This window comes from Choloepus didactylus, chromosome 8 (genome assembly GCF_015220235.1).
Source record: "Choloepus didactylus isolate mChoDid1 chromosome 8, mChoDid1.pri, whole genome shotgun sequence".
NCBI lineage: Eukaryota > Metazoa > Chordata > Mammalia > Pilosa > Megalonychidae > Choloepus > Choloepus didactylus.
The window spans coordinates 108069437-108086762 of NC_051314.1; the positions used below are offsets into that span (position 1 = coordinate 108069437).

Below are 17326 nucleotides of genomic sequence, written 5' to 3' on the forward strand. Positions count from 1 at the left end.
AACACCAATATGTTTCCTGCCCACAGAAGACTGCATCAAAGATAATGGTGTTTTGGGGGACATCACACATCCAAACCAGCACAACAAGCAAAGAGGAAGGCAAATTTTCACAAAAGAATGTGAAATTTTATATTTAATGCACTTTAAATCTGTTTGCTTAGAAATAAACTTAGGTCAGCAAAGCTTCCATCAAGAGTGCATTTCAACTTCCGACAGCCACCAGAGATGGAAGAGCACTGTCTGAGGAGAAATGCACCAGGACTGACCAACTTTTCCTTAAGGATGCTGCCACCCTGTTATGAACAAAGTGAAAGGTCAACAGCAGCAAAGGAAAAGCACTAAGTGAAAGAATTAGCCCCTGCCTCTCCTCACTCATTCTAAAGTTCACTGGCTCCCTCTACTTTTCCCTTTTGTCTTCTAAATGCTCCTCAGGGTGCCTCTCCCGAGGCCCACCTAACAGAATTCTGGCTCAAGGTATCTGCTACTTGTGACACCTGAACTCAGGGTCCTGGGGTTCTGAGCTGCCGTGTGCCTGAAAGAGAAAAATGCTGGAGCAAGGATATCTCAAACCAGGAATGAAACTCTCAATAGCCATTTGGCCATGTCCACTTATAAAGAAACTTAGAGGATTTCCAAGTGGGAAGTTACAATGGTTGACATTTAAGTTTCTTATTACATAGGAGGGTTTTAAACAATGGGGAGCAGATGCATGTTGGTTAGTATAATATACTTATCCATTTCTGTTAGGCTATCTCTGCTGGACCAAAGCTCACTCAGTACTAAGTGTCTTAAGTATTGCTTAAACTTCAATTCTATTGGGTCTTGGAAGGTCCATTCACTGTGGTCAATTGTTTTGTCTTTTGCAAAATCCCCATCATTTCTCAGACAGCAGTTACTCCTGGCAACACCCAATGCAGGCAGCAATTTTATTTTATTTAATAGACCCCCTTTAGGTCATTTTAGATCATTTGATCTCATTGTAAATTTGACTAAAATACTCCAGGCACCATCATTAATTTCCTTTCTTGTTGGGTGGTCACAGCAGACTTGGTCAGTCATTTTTGTCCCTTTTTTAATTTTCTTGATTGCAGCAAGGTTTGCTGGGTGGGTGTTCAATTACATTAAAGACCTTTGGAGTGGGGTTACTTACTCAGTTGAGCGGATTAAAGTTAGAACCCTCTCTCTGAGTCAGGATGACTTTTTTCTTTTTTTTGTCCACTGGAGACAATTCCATTTCTATCCCTTTTCCCTTTTGATTAGCTATCTTAAGAACAACCATCTGTCTTAAGGATGACAAGGAATTTGAACAGAATCTTGGAACACCATCTGTACAAGAAATAAAAACATACAGACTGATAATTACAATTAAAAGCATATACCCAAAGTATACATAGTTGTCCCCATATGCTATTAAACCAAGAACATAGGTCAGCAAGTCGGTCTCTGCATCAAAATGCTTGAGCCTGGCTGATATCATGCTGCTTATCAGGGTGCTTTAAGATTTTTAGGTTATTTTTCTGGTTATGTATACTTAAGTGAACATCGTTTTCAACTATGACGTTCCAGTCAAAGCTTAGGTTACACAACCAGTGTCTCCAGTTATGACCTGTTTTATTATTGAATTTATGCAAATAATTATATTTCCATGAAAATAAGAATATTCAATAAGAGTTTATGACTTACAGGGGATCAGGCAGGGAAAAAAAGACATTTTATGAGCTATAGATTACTAAGAGAAAAGCTAAAGGGGTTCCTTGTATCTAGAAAATAGAATATTAAACAGCAATATTCCAAACAAAATCCATAACCATTTTCATCAATTCATTCAATCCTAAGTAATTAATTCTTGTTCTTCTAGATCTTGTGTTAGAAATCTCATGAACCCATAAGCTTTCCACTAGATTTCTGGAAATCCTGCCTCAGTCCCATGGTATGGTTTCAAAGTTCTTTAAGCAATATCATTAGAAGCCAGTGCCCCAGAGTACCTGGGTCAGTCCTTTCCACAGGTCTTTTACAAAGTTCCCTTTGGTTTAAGATGTAGCCCTCGGGCCTATAGCTGGTTACAACTGTTTTCAGGAAAGCATCAGAATAAAGCTAAAAACTATCTGTAGATTAAAAAAGACTTAAAACACAAAAGACAAAGAATGGCCATGGTTAACTTACTAGTTTTTCAAAACTGAAAGATCTAATGAGAGTTTATTGCAAAATGATGCAACTGAAAAGGAAATTTGGTTGTTTCTGTGGCTTGTGATACATTTTTCACAATAACTGAAATTATAAGTAACAACATTATATTGTTGTCTAATATTAGGCAGGGCAATACCAGGATATATCATGGACAGTGAGGACACTGACAAATCTCCAGAAACTTCATATAATTTCTGAAATACATATGTATATTAATATTTTATCCAAGTAAGTATGACCAACAGAAAGTTAGAAAATTCCTTTTAATTTGACAACACATCACATGCAATTTATAATATACTAAATAAAACTGTTTCTAGCACCTCTCTTTTTATAAACTGAAAAAAACAAATCCTTCATGATTTTCCCAGGGTCCTATGGAAAATCCCAAACATAGTATGAAATATAAATATAATTATATATATATATATATATATATATATATATATTTAGGGTCTTATGTAAGGCAGAAAAATGTCAAAAGTTGTCAGGAGGTTTGAAAACTTGGTTATATAGGATTGTGGGTCACTGTAAAACAATACTTGGTTCTCCATTCAACCAAAATAGCAATAAAAGTTCTTACAAGTAAATATAGGAGGCTTGGGGCAAGATGGTGGTGTAGGGAGCTGTGGAATTTAGTTAATTCTCTACAGCAACTAGTAAATAGCAAGGAACAACTAGTAAATAGTCTGGAAAAACTGTTGGGAGATGTCTGTGACTGGACACACATTGTACACCAGCTTGGAATGGGTGAAAGGACTGAGGCCACAGTGTAAAACTATAAGTAAAGCCCCCCAAAATGTGAAGGCAGTTCCACTCCCCCACTGGCATGGCAGACTGAGTTGGAACACCTCCCTGGGAAAAAAGCAGCAGCCTCTGTTGGGAGCAGTTGTGGTTTTAATGAACAAATTTGAACTACTGAATACAAGCTATGAGCACAGATAAACCCAGAGAAAAGAGGAATAGAACCCTGAGGCCTCTCCTGGCAGAGAGAAGGCAGGGCTGATGGAAAAACAATAAATAAAAATGGAGGCTTTTGGAGATGGCTGAGCTCAGAATACTGGAAAATGGCTGTTTCCCAAGAAAAGGGGCACAGAGAACCAGGTACCAATTCTAGCTCTTGACTAGAAAAACTGGGCAGGGACTGAGGACTGGCTCTGTAAAGGGGATTTCTTTCTTTTTTCTTTATTTCATTCATTCTAAGTAGCTCATTAGAGAAAGCTCAGGCATTTTCAATTGTCAGTGCTGACCCAGGCAAGGGTAGAGGTAAAATAATCAGAGAGACAAAAGAAGAAGTCAAAGGAAGGAGCTAATTCCCTAAAGTGTATTTCTTCCCTAAAAAGGGGAGGGGGGAGGGTGGGCAGCTAAAGCGGCTGCCCTCCTGCAGAGAATTCAGGCCCCAAGGCCTGGGGGAAAAATAAAACAGAAACAACTTAAGCTTGGCTTCTGACTCACCCTTGGTCCCTGGCAGGGACAGGGTCTGCTAAGAATAAAAACCACCACACACTTTATGCCAGTGGGGAGCTGTAGACTGACAAGGACCAACTGTAGTCAGATTAGGAGAAGCAAAGAGTCTAGAGGCCTCAGAGGCAAGTCTGACATTCTTCTGGGGCTAATCCTGCAGGAAAATTGATACTGATTAAACCATCCTCCTGAGACCTGGGCCCATCTGGTCTGGGAAAATCTGATAGGGATAATCAAGGAAACCAGATGTCTAGACAACAAAAAATTGACACACACAAGGGAAAATGAAGATATTGCCCATTCAAAGGAACAAACTTACAACTCCTGAAATACAGGAGTTGAAACAACTAAAGATGTTCACACAAATCTTCTAAATCAAATCAACAAGCTGAAGCAAAATGTAGAAAAAGATAAGAAGGATATAAAGAAGACACTGGGTGACAATAAAGAATTCATAAGCTTGAAAAAACAAATGGCAGAACTTATGGGAATGAAAGGCACAATAAAAGAGATGAAAAACACAATGGAGACATACAACAGCAGATTTGAAGAGGCAGAAGAAATGATTCATGAACTGGATGACAGGACATATGAAATCCTACACACAAAAGGATAGGGGAAAAAAATGGAAAAATATGAGCAGGGTCTCAGGGAGTTGAAGGACAACATGACACACATGAATATACATGTCATAGGTGTCCCAGGAGAAGAGAAGGGAAAAGGGGCAGAAAGAATAATGGAAGAAATAATCACTGAAAATTTCCCATCTCTTATGAAAGACATAAAATTGCAGATCCCAAACAGAATAGATCTGAGTAGAACTACACCAAGACACTTAATAATCAGATTATCAAATGTCAAAGACAAAGAGAGAATTCTGAAAGTAGCAAAAGAAAAGTGATCCATCACATACAAGAGAAGCTTGATAAGATCATGTGTGGATTTTCTCAGTAGAAACCATGGAAGTAAGAAGGCAGTGGTATCATGAATTTAAGATACTGAAAGAAAAAACTGCCAACCCAAAATTCTATATATGGCAAAACTGTTCTTCAAAAATGAGGGAAATGCCCGAGGATGAATCTGGACCCGACATTGTGGGATTGAGAACATCTTCTTGACCAAAAGGGGGATGTGAAATGAAATGAAATAAAGCTTCAGTAGTTGAGATTCCAAATGGAGTCAAGAGGTCACTCTGGTGGGCACTCTTACACACTGTATAGATAACAATTTTTAGGTTTTAATGTATTGGAATAGCTAGAAGTAAATACCTGAAACTGTCAAACTGCAACCCAGTAGCCCTGACTCTTGAAGCCAACTGTATAACAATGTAGCTTACAAGGGGTAATAGTGTGATTGTGAAAGCCTTGTGGATCACACTCCCTTTATCCAGTGTATGGATGGATGAGTAGAAAAATGGGGACAAAAGCTAAGTGAAAAATAGGGTGTTCTTTATTACTTCTATTTTTTATTCTTATTTTTACTTTTCCTGTTACAAGGAAAATGTTCAAAAAATAGATTGGGATGATGAATGCATGACTATATGATGATACTGTGAGCAGTTGATTATACACCATAGATAATTGTATGATACGTGAATATATCTCAATAAAACTGAATTAAAAAAAAAAAAGACAGCCAGAAAAAAAATGAAGGAGATGAAGATTGAAAGATCAAATGAGAGGGAGGAGGTATAATTGAGAAATTTGGATTTAACAAATGACTATGGATACTGACATTATAGATACTCCTTTTTAGCACAGTGTTTTAGAATAGCCAGAAGGAAATACATGAAGTTGAACTATAATCCAATAGCCTTGATTCTTGATAATGATTGTATGACTATATAGTAAAAAAAAAAAAAAAAAGAAAGTCAGTTGCCCATATTTATATGTACCTACTTCTGGATGTTTTGTTCCACTGATCTATGTATCTATCTCTGTCTTAGTTAACCTATCTATATTGTAAGTCTTAAAATTGGGTAGAGTGCGATATTAGTGATCAATAAGAGGAAGAAGTAAGGGGTTTGGGATGTTTAGGGTCTTCTTTTTTCTTTTTCTTTTTATTTCTTTCTCTGGAGTAATGAAAATGTTCTAAACATGACCATGGTGATGAATACACAAATATGTGATGATACTGTGAACAACTGATTGCATACTTTGGAAGGATTGTATGGTTTGTGAATATATCTCAATAAAATTACATTTAAAAAATGAGGGAGAGTTTTAAATATTCTCTAACAAACACACTAAGAGACTTTGTGAACAAGACACCTGCTCTACAGGAAATACTAAAGTAAACACTACAGACAGATAGGAAAGACAGCAGAGAGAGGTTTGGAACACTATATTGGGTGACGGTAGCACAGTAACTTAAGTACACTGAACAAAGATGACTGTGAGTATGGTTGAAAGAGAGTTTAGGGGCAGGTAGGACACCAGAAGGAAAGATAGAAGATAAAGGCTGGGACTGTATAACTCAGTGAAACCTAGAGTGGTCAATGATTGTGATTAAATGTACAAATGTGTTTTTACATGAGGGAGAACAAATGAATGTCAGCTTTGCAAGGTGTTAAAAATTGGGTGGTTTTGGGAAAAAATACAATGAATGCAAACTAGAGACTATAGTTAAACAGTAACATTGTAATATGCTCCCATTAATTGTAACAAAGGCAATATACCAAAGCTAAATGTCTATAAGGAAGAGGTATGGGATTCTTGGCATTGTTGATGTTGTCTGACTTTTTTATAGTATTTTAAATTTATTTTGTCTTTTGCTGCTTTTAATTGCCATTTTTTTCTTTCTTTTTCTTTTTTTCTTTTTACTTTATCACCTCTTCCTCTTTCTTTTTAGATGAAATGGCAATGTCTACATAGATGGTGGTGAATGCATAACTATGTGATTATACAGGGAACCACAGATTGTTTACTTAGAATAGAATGTATCATGTGTGAATAAAACCATCTAAAAAATAAACGGATGGATACAAGTACTGGAGAAATGTGGAGAAACGGATGTACCTAATCACCACTGGTGGGGAAGTAGAATGGTGCAGCCCTCTGGAGGGCAGTGTGGTGGTTCCACAGAAAGAAAAGCATGGAGTTGCCATATAGTCCTGCAACTTGCTTATTGGGTATATACTTGGAAGAACTGAAAAGAGGGACACAAATGGACATTTGCACACTGGTGTTGATGGTGGCAGTATTTATGATTTGCAATGGGTGGAGGTAGCCTAAGGGTACATCACCTGATAAATGGAATGGAGAACTGTGGTGTATACATACTAGGGAATATTGAGCAGTGGCAATGAACTAGGTGAATGGACCTTGAAGACAGTGTGTTGAGTGAAATAAGCCAGAAATGCCTCACTAATATGGACTAACAATAATGCACAAACTCTGAGAATTGAATCTGGGAGCATGGGTTATCAGGGGAAGGCTTGCTGTAAAGGCTCCTAGATTGTAAGCTCTTACAGCAGTCACCTATATTCATTAGTTGTAATGGTTATTTCTAAATTCTGAGATGCTGAGCTGTTTGTGTGTGACCTGCTTGGTCCCTGGAGCTTCAAGTATCAGTCTGTCACCTGGGATTCGGAGCCAGAGTTTGGCAGCTGTGAGTGTCAGCATTGCACCATGAAGCAACTATTAAAGAGGATAAAAAGGAGATCAGACTTTGATTGGTGATAAGAATGAAACAGACTTGGTTGAGACTGGGGTAGATCAGACTAAAGGATAGAGGTTGATATTGACTGTTTTAAAACATCAGCTTCTGTGTGGGATCAAAGGAAGAGATGTTTATTTGGTGCAAAATCTGTATTTTCTATAGCATACTATATAATTTAATTTTTATGGTTAATTTACTCAAATACCATGATTACATGATACCTTGAATTGGGAGTGAGTTGGGTTGGCTTTTATAGGTTAGTGTGAAGCCTCAATACATCCCAGAGCAATCTGGGCAGAGAATAAGTATTTTCAAAGCCCCCTTGATGGAGTGGGAGAAAATGTGGAAATATTAAAACTTCCCCAGCTGGGGAATTCCTGATATTCTCACAAACATTGGGGACTGCAGGTTTAGTAGGCCAAGCCCTCGATCTTAGGACTTACCATTATTAAGCTTGTTACTACAAAGGAGAGGGTAAGCCTACTTATAATTGTGCCTGAGAATCACCCCCAGGGAACCTCTGTTGTTGCTCAGATGTGGCCCCTCTCTCTAAGCCAGCTTGGCAGGTGGACTTATTGCCTTCCCCCCATGTGGGACATGACTCCCAGGGATGAGGTTGAACCCAGCATTACAGGATTTAGAAAGCCTTCTGGACCAAAAAGGGAAGGAGAAATGAAACAAAATAAAGTTACAGTGGCTTAGAGATTAGATATCCCTTTTTTGTTCTTAGTTTATTAGAATACCTAGGAGAAAATATCTGAAACTGTTGAACTGCAATCCAGTATCTTTGATTCTTGAAGAGGAAGGTATAACTATACAGCTTATAGGGTGTTACTACATGATTGTGAAAATCTTATGGTTCCATTCCCTTTAGCCAATGTATGGACAGATGAGTAGAAAAATGGGGAAAAAATGTAAATGAGTAATAGTGGGGGAAGAGGGGTATGGGATGTTTTGGGTGTTCTTTTTTATTTTTATTCTTATTTTTACTTTTACTTTTATTTTTTGGAGTAATGAAAATGTTCAAAAATTGGGGTGATGAATGCATAACTATAAGATGATATGTGAAAAACTGTACATTTTGGATGATTGTATGGTATGTGAATATATTTTAATAAAACTGCATTAAAAATAAAAAAGTAAATATAGAAGAGAACATGATGGTCTTAAAAAAACTAGTCTGTTTTTAAAGTAAGATATTTTTCTCTTAATTAAGGACATGATAAAGTCAACATAAAGTTATTTTGATAAAACACAGACTCTGCCTTTTACAGTGATTATTCATTAAAGAAAAATCTTTACAACCCCTTATTAAGAGTAAGCCAATAATCCAAGAAAACTTTGTCATTTAAACAGAGAGAAAGCCAAATTCTAGTTTTGCATCAGTTTACTATTTGATACTAAGACTCTTAAAAATCTTATAGATAGGCCCATCAAATTTTACCTAACTTTGGACATAAGAAATAAAATTCCTTTTCTGCAAGGAAACTTTCTGTATCAATTCAGGTTTTATCCTGTATTTTCCTCTTTCTCATTCTGCAACAATCCTTCATTTTACTTTAGGACCAAAGTACTCTCTCTTTTTTAAATAAAAACACATACTACATACCTTACATATTTAAATTACCAAAATGATCTTGGAAACTGTCTTCAAGCTGACATCCTACAAAACACAATTACTCACAAACAAAACTTGACAGAATAATGTCTCAATTTAGTTAAATGCAAACATACTTTTTCATCATTTTTTTAAGTTAATTTTTTTATCTTCATTTTATTGAGATATATTCACATACCATGCAGTCATACAAAACAAATTGTACTTTCGATTGTTTACAGTACCATTACATAGTTGTACATTCATCACCTAAATCAATCCCTGACACCTTCATTAGCACACACACAAAAATAACAAGAATAATAATTAGAGTGAAAAAGAGCAATTGAAGTAAAAAAGAACACTGGGTACCTTTGTCTGTTTGTTTCCTTCCCCTATTTTTCTACTCATCCAGATTTCAATCATCTAATAAATGTAATACTTGCTTATTTGATCAATAAGCTTGTATACATGTAGGAAGAACATCTCAGAATATGCATGCATTTTTGTACTTAACACTGATAGCTCAGAAGACAGAGCTATTTTTCTTTTAAACTAACAATATTAAATTAGTATACAAATAGAGGCCTTTAGCTTAAAATTTTCAACCACAGATCAGAAAAAACAGATTCAAACATAAAACACCAAAGCACAGATATACAAAACCCACTGTTTTATATAAAAGATCTAGCTTTCTGTCTTCCCCACTTTTATTAAATTAGTGTTGTTTGTTTTTCTGGTAAACAGGCTGTATTTGAATCATTATATCTTTTAGAAACTTTTGAATATCAATAAAAGGATGTCCCCCAGTCCTTTGTGGGGTCTAGGAACTTTCTTCATCAAGTGTACCTCTAAAATTTCCCCATTTTGGCCACTGTAGCTCCAAGCTACCTTTAGTATAAACCACCCCTCTTTTTTTAAGAATGCATAAGACAACCATTTTTAATTGAGTCTTTTATTTGCCTGGTGCTTTCTTTCTTTCTTTTCTTTACAAATAGATAATCTCAATTCTTAGACTTCTGGGGAAATGGAGGAATAAGGAGGGAGCTGTAGGGTCCACTCCTCTCCCCAAATCAGCAAGTACACAGGCAAAAACTGTACAAATCAACTGTTCTGTGCAGCATCCACAGACGTGAGGGATGAAGAAACTGAGAAACCATAGTCAGACTATGAGTAATTCTGTCTGTCGTGCCTGGCACCCATCCACCACCCTTGGGGAAAGCAGCATCAGGCAGTACTCCTTGGTGGGCTTCTGTGAACCAGGTCAGCCAATGGAGTCCTCCACCCTAAATACAGAGGAGGGGGGACACGGCCCAGTAGTGATTCAGCTATTGGCTGGCAAATTTAGACTGCTGTATCCCACTGTTCTAGCCCATCCCAGCCAGGCACACATGCCATTATTTTGACCATGTCAGAGGTGGAAATAGCAAAGGGCCAAAAATTGCCAGACTTTGTAGGGCTGAAGGGAATAGGTTGCAGAAGAGCACCATCTGCTGAGCAGGTCAGGAAAGTGCAACCTTCAGAAGGGGTAGGGGAAAAAAAAAAGGCTTTTTGGAGTCTTTCTGGAACCTCTCCCCAGGGTCCTTTGGACCTGGTCTGTGCCCCTTGCACAGGTACTTGGCCCTGTTTTATCTGGTATATATTGATGAACCAACTACTAAAGAAGAGCCTTAACACAAACCCAATTGAAAACAAAATCATAGACAAGAGAAACTGACCTTCAGAATTAATTCATCAAGATAATCAGATGTCCAGATATCAGCAAAAATTAGAAGCCACACTAAGATACAAGAAAATACAGCCCAAAGGAACAGATTAAAAAGTAAGAGGAGATAAAGAATTTGAGACAACTAATCAAATATCTTCAAACAAATCTCCTGAACAAATTCACTGAATTGGCTAAAGAGAATAAGGATATTAAGAAGACACTGAGTGAGCATAAAGAAGAACTTGAAAGCATGCGAAGAAGAAAACATTAGACCTTATGGGAATGAAAGGCACAATAGGTGAAATTAAAAATACACTAGAGGCATACAACTGCAGACTTGAGGTGGCAGAAGAAAGGATCAGCAAGCTGGAAGACAAAACATCTGAATTCAAACAAAAGAACAGATAGAAAAAAGAAAGGAAAAATTTGAGCAGGGTCTCAGGGAAATAATTGACAACATTAAGCACACAAACATAAGTAACACTGGTGTCCCAGAAGGAGAGGAAATGGAAAAATGGACAGAAAGATATTTGAGGAAATAATGGCCCCAAATTTCCCAACTCTTGTAAAAGATATAAATATTTATATCCAAGAAGCACAATGTACTCCAAACAGAATAAATCCAAATAGGCCCACACCAAGACACATACCAATCAGACTCTCAAATGCCAAAGATAAAGAGAAAATACTGAAAGCAGCAAGAGAAAAGTGATTCACCACATGCATGGGGTCCTCAATAAGACCAAATGCTGATTTCTCATAAAAAACTATGAAGGTGAGAAAGCAGTGGTATGATATATTTAAGATACTGAAAGTGAAAAGCTGCCAGTGAAGAATTATTTAGCTAGCAAAACTTCCTTTCAAAAATGAGGGAGAATTTAAAATACTCATAAACAGAAGCTGAGAGATAGAGATAAATCTTAATAGATTTTAAAAATTGAAACCATACAAAGCACTTACTCTGATAATGGACTGAAGATGGGAATCAATAACAGCTGGAAAACTTGAAAATTCACAAACATATGGACATTAAACAATATTTTTAAACAATCTGTGGGTCAAAGAAGAAATTGCAAGAGAAATCAATAAATATCTAGAGATGAATGAAAACAAGAACACAACATGTCAAAACTTATGGGATGAAGCAAAAGCAGTGCTGAGAGGGAAATTTATAGCCCTAAATACCTACCTTAAAAGAAAAGAAAGGGCTAAAATCAAAGACCTAACTGAAACCTGAAGGAACTAGAGAAAGAACAGAAAACTAATCCAAAAGCAAGCAGAAAGGAAATACATAACAAATATTAGAGCAAAAATTAAAAAAAAAAAAATGTCATTTTCAATGTTCTTACTGCTTGTCCTTTTACTGTCCTTTTTATTTTTTTTCCTTGAAGGGACCTCTATTTTTATATTGATTGTCACTAAAGTGGCAATCAAGGACTCTTCTATAATTTTTATTCCACACTTTTGAAGTTGCTGCAATTGTGGTACCTTGGTACTTGTAAATTGGTTCCAGGAGGTCAACAAATACCAAAAATGATGAGTACCAAACAATGTTTTCCCATAAGGAATAATGTAAATAAATTTAATGCATTCTCAAACAAAATAGTGCACATTTTAAGGCAATATGTAAAAATATATGGTTGTATATCATTACTTTTCATGAGAAACAAACCAAAAATTAATAAATACTTAGATTAAATAAAATAAAAACTTCACTTTACCTATACTGAGAAGAGTCCATGGCTTAATTGAATGGTGGGAGGAGAGCAGTGAGGAAGAGAAGTTACATGGAGAGTTGCTTGAAAGGTGAGTCCCCTCCAATAGAACACCAGGCACTTGCCCTTCAGGTGTTCTCTCTCTTTACTGCCTTTTTCCAACTTGCACCACAGGCTCTGACACACTCTTTGTCATCTTCACTAAAAACTTACTCAATGGGGACTGCTTCTGTCTTTTCAGAATCCCTCAAACATGTAAAAACATTTGGTCATTCAATAAATTCACATTTCTCCTTGTCAGACCTTTGTCTGATAGTAATTCTCCACAAAGTTTTTTTTTAATTTTTTTTAAATAAGCCAAAAATTTAATTTTATTGAATAGAAAGTTCATTCAGGGCTTACACAGATCATAAGAGGAGTTTAGATTATAAAAGCTGAGAGATCAATAGCTGACTGGAAGGAAGAAAAGCAGTTCATATTTTTCAGTGTAGAAAAAAATATAATTGCTACAGATGTCTGGTAAAATTCCAAAACAAGATCTAGCCAAGTTTATTGTTTAGTGGCTTTTTCTTTTCTTTAAAAGGCATGAAAAGTAAGATTCAATGTGTGTACTACTAGTTACCACTAAGATAACAGCTTGAAAAAAATCATAAGACAGAAGCATACCTATAATATAAAAAGATTTTAAAATCATATTGAAGGAGTGTTGGCTATAATAAATGGAAAAGATACATTAAAACTGGCAGTGTGTTACACTAGTTCAAAATAGAACCCATGAGGCAGACCAAAACTGATACTAGTTAAGGAAAATGGTCTGTTTTTAAGAAGTGCTTCCAGACATACACCACCGCAAAGCAATGTCCACAGAGACTGTATGGTCTCTCTGTGTTAATCAGTGAAGTGTCAAAGCTGGAGTGAGCAGATTAACAGCTTAAACTTTCTCCAAAGTTTTGTAGTACTCCATCAGCACAGTCCAACCCTTGGGAGCCATGAAACCTTCAGGAGGTTTCTGGCCTTCTTGGGCAACTTTGCACATTCGTGTTCCTGAAATAAATTCAAAGGTCTTTGTGGGGTTGAGAGTCACAGTAGTCCATACGCTTCTTCTTCTTCTTGTAAGCTGCAACTCTAAAGGGAACTATTTTCAAGGTGATTAGGCCAGGGGCCATTATCAGCACTTTAGCACCATGAGTTAGGTCGTAGAGACCCTTCCCTGTTTCCGGATGAGGCATCCTGGCAGGGTCTCATCCAACAATGTAAAAATTGGCCCCTGCAACCATTCATGCTCTGCAATGCCACCAGACTTCAGTTGGTCCAGCATACATCATAGGATATGGGAAGATGGCCACCACCATTGTTTCAGGACTCAGGACTCCTTCCTCCAGCACTGCAGCATGCTGCTTCATATGCCACATCAAAGAACATCATCATCCTTTGTCCAGCCACCAAGAGGGTGAAGGAGAGGGATGGGGCACCAGTAGCCCCTCTCCCAGAGCTGCTTATGAGTGTCCTGAATTGATAGAGCATGCCCATTTTGCACCGGGTTGCATAATTGAAATGCAAAGACAGCATCAGCATTCATACCCTTAAACTTCTGCTTTAGTTCAGTGGGAGTAAGAAGATATTGATCAAGACCATCATTCCAATAAATTTGGTCCAGGACTTGAAGATCTCCTTCAGTCAGCCAATCTCTTTGTTCCATAACCATCTTGATGTAGGGGTGGTTCTTGCACGTGGTCCCCCACTGTCTGGCACAGCGCTCTTCCTTCCTGTGCTCAAAAAACTCTGGATTACGAAGAATAGCCATGCGGTGGCCCTCATACATCAGAGCAAATGCTGCACAGCCATCCAGCTTCTCTTTATCTTCTTGGGTAGCTGTCGGAACTATAGGTACTGCCAAGTTAATGACACCCCCACCCAGAAGACAATCAAAATGAAGGCACTGCAAGTACTCCCTCTCTCTTATAAAGCCATTCAGTGGTGTTGCCCAACCTTCAGCCAAAACTTGCACCCACTGCATATCTACTTTATTAATTTTCAATGCCAATAATGTTTCTGCATCTGTTTTTGCCAAATGAAGTTTATTTTCTGGCACATACATTTCTTTTACTTCATAAGAAGCATCCACAAGTACAATATCCCTTTCTTGTAGGAACTCCACAACTTGCTGAATGCAGTCATTTACATCACAGGAGTCTGTTTTCAGCACCAGTTCAGGGGCCTCTGGTTTTCCATATCCAGAATCAATCCCAGTGAAACCTTTAATTTCTGCAGCCCGTGCTTTTTTGTACAGTCCTTTAACATCCCTCTGTTCACAAACATGCAGAGGAGCATCAACAAATACTTCAAAAAAGATAAACTTGCACCCTCATGAATTTGCCTTGCATTGTTGTGATCCTGAGTATAAGGTGATATAAAACTTGTGATGCACACTAGGCCGGCATCTGCAAATAGCTTAGCAACTTCTGCAATGCATCAAACATTCTCTTCCCCGTCTTCAGGACTAAACCCAACATTCTTATTGAGACCCTGATGAATGCTGTCACCATCCAAGGTATAACACGGAATACCATGGCACACTAAGTACTCCTCCAAAGCCATGCTCGCTGTGGTCTTTCCTGCTCCAGATAAGCCTGTTAGCCAAACTGTGCAACCATGAAAGCCACCTCTGGTCCCCACCACCTGACCTCTCTTGTTCCTGCTGACATGGTGGGCTTGATAGGTGACATTAGGTGCGCTCTGCATCCCCCAGTTCTGTGCATTATTGCTCAGCTTGACTTTCTTGCACAGGCTCCCAGGGATCTCCATAGGTGCTGAGTGCACATGGCTGCTGAGGTTCTCGGCTCCGAGCCTCCACAAAGTTTTGAACTTCTGCCCATTTTGCACATATTTCTTTTATCAAGGAACTGGAGATATCCTCCCTTACCTCCTTCTCACCTGAAGAAATCTCTTCAGCCACCTCTTGTTGCTGTTCCTTTTGTAGTTCCTGCAGCTCCTCAGTGCTGAGCTCTTCATGATATTCCACCACTAGCTCCTCAACATCAGCAGCATCGACCTCCAGACCCATGGATTGGCCCAGAGATACAATATCCTGCACAACTGTACCCTCTGTAGCCGCAGGCAGAGTCAGACTCAAACCCTCTGAAGTCTCTCTGAGCCAAATCTTCTGGCCACAAATTCTTCCATGCTGAATTCATTGTTCTATAAGAGACTTCATTCCAGATCTTATCAATAAGGTTAAGGCAGTGCAGGATATTGAAAAGGTCCTTCCAGAATTCTGTGAAGGTCAACTGGGTGTCAGAGGTCATCTCAAAGCACATCTGGAAAAGTGCCTTAGTGTACAAATTTTTGCAGTTTGAAGTGACCTGCCTGTCCATGAGCTGGATGAGAGTAGTGTTGGGGGCAGGAACCTCACAATGAAGAAGCTGAACTCCTCCAGTAAGTCATCCTCCAAGCTTGGAGGGTGGGCAGGCGCATTGTCCAAAAGTAGGAGAGCTTTCAGAGGCAAATATTTCTCCAGAAAATATTTTTTTCACTGAGGGACCAAAAACTTCATTTATCTACTCAGTGAAAAATTGCCTCATGACTGAAGCTTTGCTGTTTGCCCTCCACATCACACAGAGTTTGCTTTTCATGACATTATGCTTCTTGAAAACTTGTGAGTTTTCACTATGATAGACTGGTAGAAGCTCGAGTTTTAAGTCCCCACTGGCATTCACATACAACAGAGTGAGCCTGTCCTTCATTGGTTTGTGTCCTGGTAATGCCTTCTCCTCTTTGGTGGTGTAGGTTCTACTTGGCATTTTTTTCCAAAAATGTTCAGTCTCATCACAGTTAAAAACTTGGTGGGGAATAAAACCCTCAGCCTCTACATAGTCTTGAAATTCACTGACAAATTCAACAGCCTTTTTATGAGCACTCTCTGCCTCACCATGCCTCATGACACTATGGATACCAGTCCTCTTTTTAAAATTCTCAAACCAGCCATGGCTGGCCTTAAAAACTTCAACACTCTCATCACTCTGTCCCGGTTTGTTTTTCAAAAGAGCCACATGCAACACTTTTGCTTTTTCACATATCATGGCTTCTGATACACTGTTACCCGCTAACTGCTCTTCTTTACCAAAATTAATAACAGCTCCTCAACTTCCCCTAGTGTTGGGGAACACTGCTTTGTTACTGCTTTAACTCCTTTTGCAACATCAGCCTCTTTTATTGCTCGTTTATTCTTAATGATGGTGACCATTGTTCTAGGTATACCACATTCCCTAGCAAGATAAGTAATGTGAATACTGCTCTCATACTTGCATATTATTTCTTTTCTTTTTTGCTCAATAGTGGTGCAAATTAATTTTCTTTTCTGCCCTGCACTATCATTGTTCATTGTCTTAGGGCCCATGATGAGAAAAAAAAGGGCAAAAATACACCAATGACCACAGAAGCTAAAATAAGACCATAAGGGGATGTGCACAAGGCAAGAGCTACCATGTGACTAACACATGACCCTTTGTTTCAGCAGGAAAGGGTAGTGGGTCATGAGGCAACCAACACCAACAAGTTCTAGCTTGTGCGTCGAGTACCAAACAAATGAAGAGTACCAGGACAAAATTTTCATGTCAAAATGTGTCAAGTACCAAATTCGATGAGTTTCAAAGCAGTTGAGTACCAAGGTATGAAATGTATTTTATTTGTATTCTGATCCCGAGTTCTTTCAAAATGTTTAGCTGATTTAAAAAGCTCACCTAAAGGAGTGACTTCTTACTCAAGTTTATGTTTTTTAACCAACTCCCCAGGGTCAGGTTTAAGTCCACTGACAATGAGGACAATGTCCCCTCAAGTCCATCAGTAAAAGATGAAAGACCTCAATGAACACTAAAGGCCTGAGACAATTGTGCCTCATAATCCCAGACAGATTCATCCTTTTTTAATTTAGAAGATTGCATTATTGACCAGTAAGTCTTTTGAGGGAAAGCCTTTGGTACGGCTTCTAAGTTCTTA

The 17326-nt window shown here is 38.1% G+C and overlaps 1 protein-coding gene and 1 pseudogene across 1 annotated transcript in view; both read right to left on the bottom strand.

Annotated features, from left to right (window-relative positions):
* Positions 1–17326, bottom strand: part of LOC119543318 (inositol 1,4,5-triphosphate receptor associated 2) — a 121480-nt gene that overhangs the window by 47205 nt on the left and 56949 nt on the right. The window lies entirely within an intron of this gene.
* Positions 13263–15136, bottom strand: LOC119543319 (annotated as a pseudogene).